This window comes from Rutidosis leptorrhynchoides, chromosome 11, assembly GCF_046630445.1.
Source record: "Rutidosis leptorrhynchoides isolate AG116_Rl617_1_P2 chromosome 11, CSIRO_AGI_Rlap_v1, whole genome shotgun sequence".
In the NCBI taxonomy this organism is placed as follows: Eukaryota; Viridiplantae; Streptophyta; class Magnoliopsida; order Asterales; family Asteraceae; genus Rutidosis; species Rutidosis leptorrhynchoides.
In genome coordinates, this window is record NC_092343.1 from 8585971 (window position 1) to 8600423 (window position 14453).

At 32.4% G+C, this 14453-nt stretch overlaps 1 non-coding gene across 1 annotated transcript; it reads left to right on the forward strand.

Annotated features, from left to right (window-relative positions):
* Positions 1-3717: 3717 nt before the first annotated feature.
* On the forward strand, positions 3718-3824 carry LOC139879039 (small nucleolar RNA R71). The gene has a single exon (XR_011769893.1). It is a non-coding gene; the product is annotated as a small nucleolar RNA R71 (small nucleolar RNA).
* The last annotated feature ends 10629 nt before the right edge of the window (positions 3825-14453 follow it).

Below are 14453 nucleotides of genomic sequence, written 5' to 3' on the forward strand. Positions count from 1 at the left end.
GCAGATGTTCATGGTCCACAACGTGTCGGATGCAATTACTATCCTTTGTAGGAGAAATAGTAAAGATCACCCTATAGTTTTTCGGTCTGGCACAAGGTCCTGTCTTCGACCATGCTATGCAACCACCGTTCTTACGGTTGACACCCGATTTGGTGCAGGTGACCTAATGAATTCCGGTGAATTCTTAGAATTTTATGTTCAACGGTAATGAAATCATTGAAAATAGGTTTTCAAAAAACAAATCGGTTTTAATTTGATCAAAGTATTTTCTCATTCAAGCTCGAGTTTAGATATCATCGAATTCCATGAGTTTGTAATTCTCAATCTTTAAGGTCCATCTCAAGGATTGAGTAATATCAGGCTTAAAAGCTGATTTTTAATCTTTAAGGAGATTATCCTTTCTGGGTCTGATTCATTAGTCTTATCAAGCTAATTTGCACGACGCCCTCCCCATTTTACGAGACAGATCCTCTCATGTTTAGGATAAGTCTGACCACATGGCAACCCTATTTGATGCTGAGGTCCGTGGATTTCCAGCTGATTTTAGAGATGACTTTTCTAGATTTTTCGTCAACCTACTGCTGGTCTGGACGACAACTTCCTGACCTAAATCAAGAAGCGCGTGTCTTTTTCGGAAGACTTTACTTCCTTTTAATGATGAAATTGATTCATCGTGTAGATCCATCTTTCTTTCAAATATATTACAGGAAATCGGGTAAAACTTATTAGTTTAGTCCAAAACAAAAGTACCTGCAATAATCTTGTACAAAAATATGTGATATATATTTTAAAGAACTTGGTAAATTCTTCCCACACTTAGCTTTTATTTTATCTTTCTTTGCCTTTTTATTCTCTTCTATTCCATTTTAAATGAATTCAAGCGTTTTGGGTTGTTTCTCAATTTATGTCCTTTCCAAGGTAATAATAATTTCGGTAATAAAACCTAGTTTTACCGTTCATAAATATGTATAAACATGATTTTGAATTCATTTAGTTGAAATTTTTTCAAATTTTTACAAAATTTGGCAATTAAACCAAGTGTAAACCCGAGAGAATTTATAACCCTTCCCCACACTTGAGATCATGCAATGCCCTCATTTGCATGAAATCAGACTATAATTATAAATTCACGAGGGTGATTAGCATAGAAAAATGATTAAAAATACCGAGTTTGCAAACATATTATTTTTTCGAATGATAAATGGAGCACATCATTTGCTCATTCCTGCAGTTGTTATATCACATTTGATAGTTTGCATATTGTCGTCAAAATTAGTAGCTTTTGCTGAACTTAATGCCAGTCTTTGAAAGTGCGATGTTTTACACTGTTTTGTATATAACATAAACTACAAACATATATACATATTTCTGAAGTTGGGTATATTATCCCACATTCATATAATATTTTTGGCATACTCTAGATCAATAATATTAAAATAATGATAATAAAATTTTTCGCCCCACCCTCGAGTAAAGCAATTTCGGTTCCATGACCTAGTCTTTAACTTACGACGAATTTTAGAAATCATTTTTTAAACTTAATGAAATAAAGCAAATTTTTGTTTTTAAATTCACACAAAACATAAATTTAAAAAGCGTATTAATTTCATACAAAACCTACAAAACAAAAAATTCAGAATGGGGGGAGAAAACTAGTTCTTTAGTGTCTGCTAGTGGAAAAGACCAATCGGATTCCATTCTCGAAACTACACGAGAACAGAACAACTAACTCTAGATAGCGTTTTCTTTTTAGAACATTTGAATCTCCCCACACTTAGGTAGCTATGGTGTCGAAATTGTGATTAGCTTTATCGTCAATTTCTCTTGGACCATAATCAACTTGCATATCTGTGACTTTTGCTTTAAGCCAGTGGCCGGCTTCTTCTGTATTATCCACAAATTCAACTAGTTTCGCCTTTTCTTTAGGCGATAGATTGGATACTAACCGGTTACATAACTTAAAGTTCCCCTTAATTCTAGCATCGTTAACCCGTTTATAAAGTTTCTTCATTGAACTGTTAATAACGGGGTCATTTAATTTCGTATCAACAACGGAGTTCTTTACTATCAAGTCATCATTAGGTGTTACTTCATCTTCCCCACACTTAGGCATTTTATTATTGTTAAGAACTACCGTTGAAGTTGGTAAAACAATATGCTTCTCATCGATCGTTTTTATTGGTTCAACGGTTTTGGTTGGTGGAGATTTAGACTTTCGAATCACAATGGTGATCGATTTGTCACCATCACTAATGTCATTCTACCCTTTCTTACATCAAACAACGCCCCGGTGGACGCTAAGAATGGTCGACCTAAAATTAGAGGAATGCTTGAGTCCTCTTCTATGTCAATAACAATAAATTCTACTAGAAAGGTTAAATTATCCACTTGAATGGGTAGGTTGTCAGCAATTCAACTGGGTGCTTAATGGTTTGATCAAGGAGTCGAACACTCATTTTCGTTGGACTTAGCTCACATACTCCTAATCTCTTATATGATGAAAGAGGCATAATACTCACACTTACACCTAAATCTGCTAGTGCCTCATACATGACACAATCACTAAGTAGACAAGGAACAATAAATTCACCTGGATCACCCAACCTTGGTGGAAGTTTTGGTGGAACTGTCTTCACCGGGTTTATTTTTACGGTTTTTATTTCTTGCACTTTCTTATTCTTCTTCTTCTTCTTCTTCTTTCCAGAGGTATCACAAACTTTATTACCTATTACTTGCTCATACTCAACTCATTTTCTTAGAAACGGGATGGGTGGTCTGTAGGGTGCCACCACTGGCTTTACATACTCGAGTGGTGGTGGTGTTGTAACTTCTTCATTGTTACTCACATCTAAAACCTTCCCATCTTCTGGAGCTGGTTTTTCAGAATTTGTTGACACCATGTTAACATTCTCATTCCGAGGATTTACTTCAGTATTACTCGGTAGCTTTCCTTGTTCCCTCTCACTCATCATGCCAGCAAGAGTACCTACGTGTTTTTCTAGATTCAAAATGGAAGCTTGTTGAATTCTAAATGACTGATCAAACCTCTCATTCGTTTGGATTTGAGATGTAATAAATTGTGTTTGAGATTCCATTAGCTTTGCCATCATTTCTTCCAGATTTGGTTTTTTCTCTTTGGTTTGTTGTGGTGGTTTATACAAGCCAGGTCTTTGTTGATTGAAAGTGTTGTTTTGAGTTAGTTGGTTATTCGGACCTTGTTGGTTATACAAGTTATTATTGGATCCATTTGGATTGTAAAGAATGTTTTGATTTCGATTGAAGTTTGGCCTTGGCGGTTGATAATTATTTTGATAATTATTTTCCTGCCTTTGGTTCATATAGGAAACATTCTCACGTTGTTCCATCGTTTGTTCAATGTGACAATATTTCGTTAAGTGTGGTCTACCGCATTGCTCATAATTGATTCGTATTGCGTGAATATCTTTAGTCATCTTTTCCATATGTCTCTCAAAAGCATCTATTTTTGCGGAAACGGAATCAAAGTCATGGCTAGAATCGGCTCCAGCCGCTTTAGATGAACGAAAGATATCTTTTTCCTGGTGCCACTCATGCGAGTGGGAGGCTGTATTATCAATGATTTTGTGAGCTTCAATTGCGGTTTTCTTCATAATGGAACCACCAGCTGCTGTGTCGATGTCTTTTCGTGTAGCAACGCCGACACCTTGGTAGAATATTTGTACTATTTGATAAGTATCTAAATCATGTTGAGGACATCCTCTCAACAACTTCTCGAATCTTGTCCACGCCTCATATAATGTTTCATTTGGCTTTTGCGCGAACGTAAGAATTTCTCCTTGAAGTCTCGCGGCTTTAGATGCCGGAAAGAATCTTTTAAGAAATTTCTCAACTAAAACATCCCATGTATCAATCGCTCCTTCAGGTAACGATTCTAACCAATCTTTGGTTTCTCCCTTTAAAGTCCAGGGAAACAGCATGAGATAGATCTGTTCATCCTCAACTTCTCTGATTTTGAATAGAGTACAGATCCTATTAAAGGTTCGAAGATGTTCGTTTGGATCTTCTTTTGGCGTACCACTATATTGGCATTGATTAGTTACCATGTGTAGGATTTGTCCTTTGATTTCATAATCTGGCGCATTAATGTCTGGTCGCGTAATGGCATGTCCTTAGCCAGTGAGTGTAGTTCTCATTGTATCTTCCATACTTAGAGGTTCTGTTATTTCCATATTTGAATTTGTTGAATCCGAATCACTAGAAGATTTTGATTTAACGGTTTGTGGTTCAGGAGGAATGATTAGTGGTTCTGGATCTTGGAATTGTCCTTGAATATCCTCCGGGTTCTCAATTGTGAAGTCGGGTTCAAAAATTGGATTATCGAAAATTTGAGTTGGAGAACTTGTTCTACTAGATGATAATTCTAAAGAAAAATCAACAGCGATTATATTGGCTGCATGTCTTGATCGAGTTACAGGTGGTGAATGTATGAAAGGTGATGAACGTTTTGCTCGGTGTATTCACTGAATATCCTATTAGTTATAAAGATAAAAATGATATAAGTTATCAAATTAATAGACTTTTTTGATTTTGCCCACGTTTCGAATAGCCAATAGATGCAGCAGGTAGCCAGGACCCTTTAAATCGGAAGCCCACAACTTGCCACTAACAAATCCAACTATTACTACGAACCATAAAATTTGGGTGTCTATCAATTTAATCGCTTAAAATAATTTTTCGTCGAAATTTAAAGAAGATAAAAATCTATGTCCTAAAAACTAGAACGTGGAAATGTGAAAGAAAAAGCGCGTCGAAAAATAAGGAGTCAAAAAACAAACGTCGAAAAACAAAAAAAATCGAATAATAAACGTTGAAAGAAAAGCGTCGAAACTTAAAAGCCATCGTATGAGTTGAGGGTTATAAAGCCATGCGGTCGCATGGTATGCAGCTTCAATTTAAATGCAGGCCAAAAATTCGCAGGCCCAGTTTTTTTTTATGTATTTAATTTATAATCTTTACAAAATTAATATAAGTAATATTTAGAACTATATTTTTAAGAACTTAATAAAAATACTTTTATACTTTATATAAAATATATTTTCTTTTTACTTAAACACTTAAATAATTTTTTTTATATTTTTGTATTTTTATGTTTAAAACTTATTATATTTTTACAAAAATAAATTAAAACTAATATTTTTTTTATAGCGTTTCGATTTCGGCTCCCCGGCAGTGGCGCCAAAAACTTGATGTTGCAACGCGGAGTTGTACGAAATACTATTATTTTTACTACGAAATACTACGAAATATGATAAAAGTTTTAATTATTTATTTATGGGATATACCTAAACCTTGCTACAACACTTATAGGCAGTGTACCTAATCGTAAAGTAGTGTAGTTTTTAGTAAGTCCGGTTCGTTCCACAAAGAGCTAGCTGAGTTTAACGCTATATTTTTTCACAACTATATTTGTATATATATATATATATATATATATATATATATATATATATATATATATATATATATAAGTAGTATTATTATTATTATTATAAAAAGGAGATTTTACCGTTTAATGACCGGTTTGTCGAATTTAAATCTTAATGCAAAATATTAAAAATAAATATAACTTAATTTAAAGTGTAAAGTAAATGACGATAATTAATGTGCGTAAAATAAATAACAATATTTAAAGTTACGATAATTAAAATTGCGATAAGAAATAAAATGACAGTAAATAAAAGTACGATGAGAAATACAATAAAAGAATTATGCTTATTTAAACTTCCGTAACCATGATGTTTGTCGTTTTGATTTTAATTAATTGTTACCCGGGTTAATTGTCCTTTGTCCTGAATTATTTGATACCTATCTGGGTTTTGCCCATAATAGTCCATCGGTCATAATTATAATATGCTCGTCAAATTAACCTTATTCCTGAATTCAAATATTCCAACTAATTAGGGATTCAAACTGTAACAAGGTTTTAATACTTTGTTAATAATTACACCAGGTTATTGACTGCGTGTAATCCAAGGTTTTAATACTTTGTTAACAATTGTACCAATTATCCTTGTATGTAATCCACCCCTGTTTTAATTAGTTCATGATACATTAATTTATTCACTTGGCCATAATGAATAATCTATTACCCAATCCAATTGATTAATTAAATGATTGTAAATGATGTCGTATAAACGTCACTAAATAGGAAATTCGTAATCAATTTAATAATTATTAGATTAACTAATTTGAAGATAGGTTCGACAAGTTCCAATGAGTTGTCATTCAATTAGACAATACCCCATACCTATTAATAGTCAATAGTCTATGTTCACAAGTGTTGGTCTTTTGTCCAAACCCTAATTATGGTACAAAATCCAATAACCCCGTCTTAATATTTAGTCCAACATCACGATTACTTCGGCTCAAATAAGCATAATAATAACTTAGTTACGAGACATTAATTTAAAAAGGAAGAACATAGCTTACAGTGATTATTAATCGCGTAGCGTTACACGGACAGAGTTCCGACTTTAAAACCCGTAAAACATTTCTTACATTAACCCAAATAAACCATGGCTATTTATAGGACTTGGCCAGCATCTTGGCCTCATGCGATCGCATGATTTTTCTTCTTCCAGGCCATGCGATCGCATGGCCAGCTGGGACATATATTTTTGCTTTTTAAAACGTGGGCTGCTGAGTTATTATAATATATAATATAATATATATAATTATATATATATTATATTATATTCTTGTGCATAGTAGACTTGTAATTTTAGGTCCGTTGTCTCACGCGTTGATGCTCGATTTATGTCTCGGTTCCTGATTTTCGAACGTCTTTTCTTGTACTTTGCGTTCTGCGACTTGTACTCTTGTAATTTTTAAACGTTTCTCATCAATAATTTGAACCACTTGAATTATATCTTATACTTTTTAGCTTTTTGGTCATTTGCATCTTCAAATGGTCATTTACGTCTTCAGTCTTCGTACTTATTTATTTAAACGATTATTACATAAAAATAGAACAATAGTAACTAAAAGCTTTACATATTGGGATGATATTGCGACTAAATATATGTTCATTTGGAGCACTATCAATGACCTGCATATACATAATCAACCAAATCTTGTTTTGAAGCGTTAGAATAAAATAATTTTAAATCAGCAGTTCCTCAAGGGTATCAAAATATCTGCTTGATCCCATTTCAATGCCTTTTTGTAGGGTTGAGATGAACCTTGTCAACAAATTAACTGCAAAAGAAATGTTAGGTCTTGTACAATTTGTAAAATACATAATAACCCCAATTGCACTAAGATATGGAACTTCTGATCCGTAAAGATCTTCATGATCTTCACGGGGATGAAATGGATCAGTGTCAATATTGAGTGATATATCAACCAATGGTTTTGTCTTTAAAAATGTTTTAAAATCTTTTCGGTATAAGTTGTTTGATGTACAAGTAAACCATTAGGCATATGCTCAATTCGCAATCCAACGCAATACTTGATTTTTTTTAATTTTTTTTAAGATCTTTCATTTAAATTTTTTTTTTTTTTTTTGAAGTTGAATGATTTCATACATCTCTTTATTTGTTCATATGATGTTATGATCATTGACATAAACAACTATAATCACATATCAGGATGTTTTTTTTAATGAAAACACATGGGCAAATAAGATTATTTGTATACCCTTTGCTTATCAAGTAATCACTTAATCGGGTATACCACATGCGACCCGATTGTTTCAACCCATATAAAGACCTTTATGATTTAATGGAATACATTTCCTTGGTTCATTAAATGCCTTTGATACCTTAAACCCTTTAGGTATATACATATATATATATCACTATTAAGTGATCCATATATATAAGTAGTAACAACATCCATGAGATGCATTTTTTAAGAAACTACCACGTTGATTAAGTATCTAAAAGTAATTGCATCTATTACAGGTCAATAAGTTTTTCTCATAATCCATTCCTGGTCTTTGAGATAAATCTTGAGTTACAAGTCTGGCTTGACCTTGTAAGTTCATTTTTCTTATTTCCTTTTCGAATTAAAATTCATTTGTATCTCATACGTTTCACATCTTTAAGAGTGATAACTATTGATCCGAAAACTTTTCTTTTATTGAGCGATTCAAATTTAGCTCGTATTGCTCCTTTCCAATGATCCCAATTATGTCTATTTTGACAATCCATGACAGATTTTGGTTCCGGATCATCATCATCATTCATGATGTCATATGCAACATTATATGAAAATATCTCATCAAGATTTTTCATTTCATTTTGGTTCCATAATATTTTTAAATGTACATAATTGATTGAAAATTCTGTATTGACATCATCAATCTCTTCTGCAGAAGGAGTATTGACTTGTGATTCTTCTTGAACATTTTTTTTTACCTCATTATCAGCTGATTTTGTTTTTCAAGATTTTTTTATCATTGAAACCAATTGGTCTCTCACGTTTCTGGCGTGGCGAAGACTCATGAGTGACATTATTACCTGCTTTTGAAATTTCAATTCTAGCTTAAGCATTTACTGCTGGTATATATGATTTAGTCACTCCTTTTTGTATCTGTAAATGCATCGGATAATTTATTTGCAAGTTCTTGCATATGCATTATTTTCGAACTTTTATTTCGCATTATTTTGTACGATGATCAAGATACATTAATTTATGTTCACACCATGAAACATCTTCTTCTTTATTTTTTATTTCTCCTCCCTAATATAGGGAACAATTTTTCATTATAATGACAATCAGTAAAATGTGCTGTAAAAACATCACTCGTCATGGATTCAATATATCTTATGGTTGAAGATGTTTTATATCCAACATATATTTCCATTCTTCTTTGAGGAACCATTTGTTGTGGTGGTGCAATTAAAAATACACTGCACAACCAAATGTTCTAATATGGAAAATATTTGGCTCTCGACCAAAATTAAGTTGGTAATGGAGAATATTTATGACATGCACTTGGTTTAATGCGAATTAATGTCGCATCATGTAAATTTACATGTCCCCATATAAATATTGAGAGTTTTGTACTCATTTTCAATTGTCTAGTTATTAGCTGCAAGCTTTTATCTATTGATTCAGCTAAACTAATTTTGTGTATGCACATGAGCAACTGGATGTTCAACAACAATCCCTGTAGACGTATAATAATTATTAAATCCTTGAGATGTTAACTCACCAGCATTATCAAGTCTCATCCTTTTAATGGTGTAATCAGAATAATGTGTTCTCAATTTAATAATTTGTGCAAGAAACTTTGCAAATGCCATATTACGGCTTGATAACACATGAACATGAGACCATCCGCTAGATGCGTCTATTAGAACCATGAAATATCAAAATGGTTCACATGATGGATAAATTGGTCCATATATATAACCTTGAATTCTTTCAAGAAACATTGGTGATTCTTTCTCAATATTCTTTTCATTAGTCACCATATGTGCTTTTCATTAATCACCATATGTGCTTTTCATTAATCACCATATGTGCTTTTTCATTAATTACCATATGTGCTTTTCATTAATCACCATATCTGCTTTTTCATTAATCACCATATGTGCTTTTCATTAATCACCATATGTGATTTTTCATTAATCACCATATGCGCTTTTAATCATATGCGCTGCGCTTTTAATCATATGCGATTTTCATCATATGCGCTTTTTATTATATGCGCTTTTAATCATATGCGATGCGCTTATCATCATATGCGCTTTTCGGTGCTACATAGATATTTCTCAATTCCGGTTATCATTGACTGATAATCATATCCATTATGATATATATCAGAGAAACTTAACAAATTTCTCTTTGATTTGGGAGAAAAACAAGGCATTGTTTATCTGGAAAATTCGTACCATTTGGTAATATAAATTTTTGCCTTTTCCGTTCCTTATATCAAGTTTGCAAGACCTGATATAGTATTTATAATTCCTTCATTTGATTTAATTCAATGAAATATTTCTTAGATTTGATCATAGTGTGTATGTTACCACTATCTGCAATACATAGGTCTTTACCATTTAACTGATGTTGTATTTCAGCATGACTCATACTAAAAACTTCAAATAAGATAAGCAAATAATGAGTTATATTTCAGCAAGATAATCAAATTATATTACCTGCAAACAGGTTAGAATCTGAAGTACATAAAAGATAACACTTAATAAAACATATGTATTATGGTCTAAAACCATTTATTTATTAGTGATACATAACAAGCTAGGCATCTTAGAAAATTCAAACCATTCAAGTCTCAAGGTAGCTCGGGGTTTATTTAATCAAGATTTTTCAACCGATTCACTCTCATTTTCTTTTCTTTTGGGACTTATTTGTAGAGCTAAACAAGATGTTCATGTATTCAAGAAATACTAGACTGATGATCCACGTTACTAGATCATTAATAAGAATCTTCGGGATTCTTATAAGAGCGTCTACTAACATCTTTAATTTTATTCTTTCATGGATCACCGTTATTTCTTGATAATTAATATCGTATCTATCTTTGAGTATTTCCATAATACACTTGGATCTTTGATCATATAATATGTAGATTCTAAACTCGTCAATATGTTTGCTAAGAAAAATACTTGTTATTGCTTTCTCTTGTTCGGAACAATTGTTATTTTCATTCAAGGTTTCTAAAATACCGATTGATTCGAGATGTTTTTCTACATTCATAACCCATGTTAAGTAGTTGTTCCCACTTGATTCTAAAGGAACTAATTTAAGCCTTTTCAAATTCGACATTTTCTATTATCAAAAAGATGAACAACATAAATCATAATCAACTTCTATTTATAGACAAATAATAAAATGAAATTAGAATTATTTTAAATTCATAAGTAGCAAACAACAGAATAATGGCATGATTATAAATGATAAAACCACAAGGGAAGGATAGAATATAGGTTCACCCGGTGGTATATTAGCAACAATGATGATAGTTAGTATGACCAATACAATAGGAAAAATCATCCTTGTGTGAATAATCTTTACAAAAAACTTTTTTTTAGAGTGGTAATATGAGAAAATGAAGATTGATTTGTGAAAATGTGAAAATGGAGATGTTTATTTTATATTTGAAAAATATAGTCGTTGTAACGTCGTCAGTTGACGTTAACAACCGTTATGTATATATGACCGTTGTAACGTCGTTAGTTGACGTTAACGACTGTTATGTACTCGTTGTATTAATAATAATTTTAATAAAAGAATTTTATTAGTATAAATATGATTACTATAAATACATATAGTATATATACGTTTAGTATAAATACGAAGATTAAGAGAATAAACATATTATGCATAAATTATAAATTTAAGAATAAACATTAGTATACATGAAATAAATAATGATTAATTGCATTAGTAATCATAAATGTTAGATAACATAAATATAAATGTTAGTGAAGTTAATAAGAGTTAGATTACATAAATATAATTTAGGCGGTATAACCGACCATATATAACTTAAATAATATAAATATAAATGTTAGTGAAGTTAATAAAAGGTAGATTACAGAAATATAATTCAGACGGTATAACCGACCATATATAACTTAAATAACATAAATATAAATGTTAGTAAAGTTAATAAAAGTTAGATTACAGAAATATAATTTTACTTATGATGATAATAATATTTACCTACTAATAAATAATAGAAGATATCGTTAAAGAATTTCTTACCTTGATTAGTGACTTGTGCTTGCTTAGATAAACATTGATTATACGGAGCACTTCGTGCTGATAACGTGTTGTAATTTAGTAGTTTATAACTACCTTTAGTGGTCTAATCTATAATTGTAGACTTAAATTTAATAACATAAAGAAGAAGTACTATAAGGAATACTCTATATATATATATATATATATATATATATATATATATATATATATATATATATATATATATATATATATATATATTGAATAAATGGTGCTCTCTCTATATCTCCAATGAGCAAACATGATGCTCTTATTTATAGTAATACATGATGGCAAAATTGTAATATTATGTAGGCAACTTGTTTGGTGGGAGGATGACAGTATTCAACAAAGTCTTTATAGATATAGTAATATATGAAAACTGTCATCCACTTTTGAATTTTGCTATGCATATATATTATTATAACAATAATAATAATAATAATAATAATAATAATAATAATAATAATAATAATAATAATAATAATAATAATAATAATAATAATAATAATAATAATAATAATGAATAGTTATTAGATAGTGAAAAGTGTGGGGTGGATTTAAACGAATGAGAAGTTTTATGGTTAAATTAAAGAATGTGAAAAGTTTGTGGTAAGTTTAGAAAACTACAAATGTTAGTATTGTAAATGGTGTGGTTGATTTGTAAAGAAATGAAAAGTTTGTGGTGAACTTGTAAAGCCTAAAAAGTTACTATTCACTTACCCTAATTTTTTTTAGATATATAGAGTAATTTGGTAACTTTGTTTTGCCTCCTTGTAGCGGTTTGTTTTAGCACTTGATTTCATTTTAGTTGTGAGCTTTGGTTAAGGTTGGAGATTATTTTGTCGAGCTCGCTAGTTTGAGATGAAAACTTTTAAATTGATATTTCATTAGTTGGTTATATACCTGGCAAAAGGATCGAGATGGGTCAGGTTGGGTAAAAGATCAAATGGGTTTGGGTCGAAACGGGTCATGGGTCGAAACAGGTCAGAATTAATATAGGTCGAGACCCGGGTCGGGTTGGATCAAGACCCGGGTCGGTTGGGTCGGGCTAGTAAAATTGTTCTTAATTGTGTTTTTTGATGTGTCTCTTCCGAACACGCGCCTTTTTAGGACCTCGTTTTTGATGTATTTTTTAGACCCCGTTTTTTGACCCCATTTTTTGCAACAAAAAACACGCGTCGAAACACACGTAAAGAACGAGCGTCGAAAAGCGCGCGCCAAAATCGTAGGCCGAAAACGCGCATCAAAACTGAGCGTCGAAAACGCGCCTCGAAACTAGGCGTCGAAACCGCGCGTCGAAAACGGGCGTACAAAACGCGCGTTGAAAACGCGCCTCCAAAACACGGTTCAAATCCGGCGAGCCGAAACCGAGTGCCGAAACCAAGCGCCAAAACGGGCGCCAAAAAAGCGGGTCGAAACCGGCGCACCGAAACCAGGCGCGGAAACGGGCGTCGATAACATGCGCCGAAACTGGGTGCTGAAACCGGACGCCGAAAACGGGGTCCGAAACCAGAAGTCGAAAACGCGCGCTGAAACATGCGCCGAAAACGGGGTCCGAAACCGGGGACCGAAAACGAGCACTGAAAACAAGCGCCGAAAACGGGATGCCGAAACCGGGCGTCGAAAACGGGGGCCGAAACCGAGGGCCTAAAATCGTGCGCTGAAAACGGGTGCCGAAAACGGACGTCGAAACAGGGTGCCGAAACCGGATTCCGAAACCGGGGACCAAAACCGGGGGCCTAAAACCGAAGTCGAAAAACGCGCGCCGAAAAAGCGGGTCGAAACCAGCGCACCGAAACCGGTTGCTGAAACTGAGCGCCGAAAATGGGGTCCGAAACCGGGGGCCGAAAGCGCGCGCTGAAAAAAGGTGCCGAAAACGGGGGCCGAAAAAGCGCAATAAAAACAGGCGCCGAAAACTGTGACAACCCGGAAATTTTTGACCAAATTTAAATTTAATCTTTATATGTCTCCGACATGATAAGTAAAGTCTGTAATATTGATTCTCAAAAATTTTGAACTAATGTTATATATTCAGTTAACCTTTGACTATTGACCGACGATTCACGAACATCTATTTGTAAATAGATTTATATATATATATATATATATATATATATATATATATATATATATATATATATATATATATATATATATAATTGGAATATTAATTATTCATAAATAACTTGCAATGTGTATTTAAAAACTGATTTATGTATATTAAATAAAGATATATACATATATATAATTTCAAGTTATTTAGTAAACGATAGTAACATTCGTTTATTGATTCAATTGATATTTAGATAAGTTAACTAAAGCGTTTAAGATGAACCAGTAAAACACTAATTTACTACAGTATTTTCGAATTGCTACAGTACCCGAAAAGCTACAGTGTTTTCGAAAATCACTATTTGCTACAGTAAATTTCCTACAGTAAAACACTATTTCAAAATAAAAATGTATATATGTATATGTATATGTATATGTATATACTACGAGACGATGATTTATAGAAGCAAATAACTAAAACAATTAATTGATTAAAGCTACACTTCGAGTGACATAGTTTATCAATGATTAAGTTTAATTTTTTATAAAGGTACACGTCGCGTAACGAAAAGTACTAGTTTTCTAAGCGTACGAAAATGCGTTCGAGAAACCGGAACCGGGACATAAGTCGAGTGACAACGTACGAGTCATTGGAACAAAAATTA